Source organism: Oratosquilla oratoria, chromosome 4, assembly GCF_046742065.1.
Source record: "Oratosquilla oratoria isolate Oo_2021 chromosome 4, ASM4674206v1, whole genome shotgun sequence".
NCBI classification, from domain to species: Eukaryota; Metazoa; Arthropoda; class Malacostraca; order Stomatopoda; family Squillidae; genus Oratosquilla; species Oratosquilla oratoria.
The window spans coordinates 33,546,570-33,551,569 of NC_134780.1; positions in this window are offsets into that span (position 1 = coordinate 33,546,570).

Sequence of the window (5,000 nt, forward strand, 5' to 3'; positions counted from 1 at the left end):
TAGATGCTCTAACATTTGAGTTTTTGTTCGGATGAATATTCATGACTAGAAGCAGTCCGTCGAGAATGTTTTTTATACTACATTATTCATTTAATGTGTTTGCACTGGCCTTCTCTTCCGATGCAAAATACTGCACTCGTACTTTTTTCACTTTCTTGTGTAATTGGCAAGCGTCTCCATTATTACTGTGGTTAGCGCTATCGTTTTTGCTTCTATCTAAACTTGCAGTCACTTTTTTAACCTCGTTTGGTTAACTTTACTGTCCTCAACTTCATTATCATCGTCGTGGTCCTCATTGTTACTTAGGATCAATAGTTTCCTATTTTTTTCTTCTTCCTCCTCCTCTTCACATTCCTCACCCTCCTTTCATTTTTCTCCTGCTCATATTCATCTTCCCGCACCTAATCTGCCTCCTCCTCCTCCTCCTCCTCCTCCTCAGCGTTCTCCTCCCTATCCTCCTCTCCTTCTCTTTCTCATCCTTCTCATCCTACATTTTCTAAACTTACTTCAACAACTTCAATAGTCATAAGGCTGGGATAAAGGGAAAGAAGACAGAGAGAGCTTGATACGTTACACATATATCTAAAGTTTCTGGGCCGAACGCCATTCTTCAGAGATACTGTAAGAATGTGAACCAACATGGCGTTTGCATACACAGTTCATGTATCTGCTCGCTGTACCAATCTCCCTCCAATCTCCCCTACGACCCAGCCCGATTGTGTCATTCTCACTATCCCCATCATTATTACATATCCCATCGTTCTTCGTGTCATTATGATGATCACACTACACTACATCCCTAGGATAACTATTACTATCATAACTATCACTATTGCTGTCGCTATCTTGATCACATTGATCACCATCATCATTACCATCATGATCAACAGCAGTACATGATTAGTATTATTAAACGAGAATGATCATGATCAGAATTCGACCAGGCTTAGCATCCTGATCATTACCAGGTCTCTGATCACAAGGAACTTACAATCAATGATCACAAAAAAGAGGGAGTAGGCGCTAACATCAATTGCGGTCTGAAGATGACAAACAAAATTATTACTCTTGGTATTCAGTAATACAAAGAGTATTACTACCAGTATCACAACGACTCACAATATCGTCATTTAAACCTTTACACTGGTCCACTCCTCTTTGTACACAGAATCCACATCGTCCACTAGGAGTGGACTCCACGTTTCCCCATTGTTTCCAGACGATACTAGGGAAAGAACGGAACCATCTCAACTCCAGTTTCTCTTCGGTAGCTCGCACATCAACGCAACCAGTTGCATGAAACCAGTTGCATACGACGCCGCAACCAGTTGCATACGACGCCGCAACCAGTTGCATACGACGCCGCAACCAGTTGCATACGACGCCGCAACCAGTTGCATACGACGCCGCAACCAGTTGCATACGACGCCGCAACCAGTTGCATGAAACCAATTGCTTAAGACACCGCAACCAGTTGCATGAAACCAATTGCTTACGACGCCGCAACCAGTTGCATGAAACCAATTGCTTACGACGCCGCAACCAGTTGCATGAAACCAATTGCTTAAGACACCGCAACCAGTTGCATGAAACCAATTGCTTACGACGCCGCAACCAGTTGCATGAAACCAATTGCTTAAGACACCGCAACCAGTTGCACTGCTTTGGTCCTTACAAATAATGTCGCGCCGAACGTGACACTAAGAAAAACCATATACTAGAAAAAAAAAATTATATATATATATCTATATCTATATATATCTATATATATATATATCTATATATATATATATATATATATATATATATATATATATATATAATAGTGAAAGAGAAAACTAAATGCATCCGATCGATTTTATGCATCTGGCTGTCTTCGACTCTGAGTTCGACATCGCATCTTCTTTCCTTTCTTCCCTCAGTAGAGGTTTTAAAGATTTACTATATATATATATTTTGTTTATTTGGGACTTGGGTATTTTCTTTCAATCCTTTATTCTATCTAATTTATCTATTTTTGTATTTGACCTCGTCATGGACGTAAAGGTCTCCTATTACCTTGTTCTGTCATTGTAACGTTTCGTAACTTGTCAGGACATCGTCAGGCATGCCACTCAACTCGTAGCCATGGTGACCATGTCAGGCTCTTGATAAATTAGACTGTAATTATCACTATTTCTTTCCGGCTTATCATTATCATGTTTAACACCAAACGACTCTATTCATTTAAGGAAGGGGAGAAGGGGAAGGGGGTAGGGGAGGAAGGGGGAGGAAGGGGGAGGGAGGGAGGGAGGGACCCCGTAGTGAAAGACGTCAAGATAAATAACGCTCCCCCCCTTTTTTTTAGGGGGGTGTTGCCCACACTAAAAAAAAAAAAAAAAAAAAAAAAAAAAAAAAAAAAAAAAAAAAAAAAAAATCGCTGGTAACTGTTAGCTAGATCGGTGTCCATGAGGTGTGTGAATATATCTAACCAATTCCTAACCTTTTTTCTATGAGCCACGCCTAAAGTAAAAGTCAACCTTTGCTTTTACTCCTCACTTGAGAGAGAGAGAAAAAAGAGTGAGATTCGTCCTGTGATCAAGGAAAAAGAGGCTAAAAAATGTGACTCCTCCACTCTTACTGTTCAAATCTGAAGATATTTTCGTTCCTTTTGGATGGTGTCTCCGTCAGGTATATTCTCTCTCTCTCTCTCTCTCTCTCTCTCTCTCTCTCTCTCTCTCTCTCTCTCTCTCTCTCTCTCTCTCTCATTCATGTTAAAAACTTCTAGGCCCCGGCACTCCTAACAGTGAAGGGGGGGGGGAGGGAAGAGAGTGGAGGTGGAAGAGAGGGGGGGGGGAGAGTGAGGCCAAGGGAGGAGAAGGAGGGTAGATGAGAGGAGAAGTAGGGAGGAGAGAGGAGAAAGAGAGTAGAAGGAGGAGGGAGGAGAGAGGAGAAAGAGAGTAGAAGGAGGAGGGAGGAGAGAGGAGAAAGAGTGTAGAAGGAGGAGGGAGGAGAGAGGAGAAAGAGAGTACAAGGAGGAGGGAGGAGAGAGGAAAGGAAGGAGATAGGAGGAGGAGGAGGATAAAGGGAAGAGGAAAGAGAAGGAGGAAGGAGGAGGAGGAGGAGGAGGGAGGAAAAGGTGAGAGGAGGAGGGAGGGCGAGGAGAGGGAGGATAGATGGGGAGGGTGATAGGGCGAATGGGAGTGTGATAGGAGGAGGACAAAGAGGTGGTTAGAGGGAGGTGGAAGGGTGGAAGGGTGGAAGGACCAGGTGGAGGAAGGAGAGTGGAAAGAGGAGGAGGAGGAGGAGGAAAAGAGAGGAAAAAGTGTATTGTGGATGATGGATGGTCAGGGACATGGAACTAACTAGTGTAGGCCTTATGGCCTCTGGCAGTCTCGTACATTTTTATGTTTGTGCGCGTGTAGGGAGGGAGGGTGAAGTCAGTAAGGGGAGTGGAAAGAGTAGAAAGAGGAGGAAATGGAGGGGATGGAGGAAGAAGAGGAGGAGAAGGAAATGGAGGAGGAGGAGGAGGAGGAGGGGGATGGATATGAAGAAAATGGAGATGGGAGAGGAGAAGGAAATGGTGAAGATGGAGGAAGAGGAGGAGAAAGAGGAAGAAGAGAAGGAAATGGAGGAGATGGAGGGAGAGGCTGAGAATAAGGATGAGGAAATGGAGTAGATGGAGGAAGAGAAGGAGGAGGAGGAACAAGAAAAAGAAAAAAAAATGGAGGAGATGAAGGGAGAGGATGAGGAGGAAATGGAGTAGATGGAGAAAGAAGAGAAGGAAGAAGAGAGTGGAGGAGTAGGAGGAGGAAGAGGAGGGTGGAGGAGTAGAAAGAGGAGGAGGAGGAGAAGGAAGGGGAGGGTGGAGGAGTAGAAGGAGGAAGAAATGGAGGAGATGGAGGAGGAAGGTAGAGGAGTAGGAGGAGTAGGAGGAGGAGGAAGAGGAGGGTTGAGGAATAGAAAGAGAAGACGGAGGAGATGAAGGAGGAGGAGGAATAGTAGTTTTTGATACAATATAGAAGCACAGTCATGATAAGATAAATCAAAATGGTGACATATCTGACCGATTTTTGTCAGTGGATTCTGATCTTATTAATCAAAGGATTGGATCCAGCCTTCAGCCATAAAAAAATAAATAAATGAATAAAATAAATTAGATATACAAATAAAACAAATAAACAAATAAACAAACAAATAAAACGGAAGTTGATTATTTCTGTGTTCATTAGATATGAATATTGTATTCGATAAAAAAAGAATATTAGCGAAAGTTGGTTACTATTTTATAACAGACGATACATGTCGCAACCGATGTGTTAAAAATAAATGAATACATAAATAACGAGAAAAAAATAATTGTTGGTGCCACTTTCAATCACTCCTGACAACCACGTGATCATTAATGTTGGCAACCACAGCGCGTCTCACTACTCCTACAGCTGCATCAATGGACGTAAACACAGCACCCACCGCTGTGGTAGTTCTTTCACCATCGCTACAGCAATTGCTTTCACCAAATGTGTTATTAACCGAACCAAAAAACTTCTTGTCATTGTCTAAAATGAAAATTATATTTACCATTACCTGAATGTGCGTTAGAGCGTCGCTACTTGCGGCGGAGGTCGAGGTGACGGCACTTACAGCCCTGTCGCCAGCGAGTTGGACCAAGGGCATAGTTCGTTGAATTTCACGCTACAAAGTCCTCTGTAAGGGGCACCGTCCCAGTCTCCTGATAGAGGGAGTTTCATTATTTGAAGAATTTTTTTTTTTGTCATTTTCTGAACACAAAAAATATTTGGCATCTACCGAACTAGAAAATTATTTGTCATTCTTCGAACTTAGAGACTATTTGTAACTATCCGAATAAAATAATCATTTGTTACTATCCGGAGTCTCGCCGGACTAGGTGACAAGATTAAAAATCGCCTGCCGACATCCACAAAAAACCAGAAATCGCTAACCATGTCTAGAACAATTAATTAAGTTGATAATTTTTCATTCGTGACAACTCTAAAGAT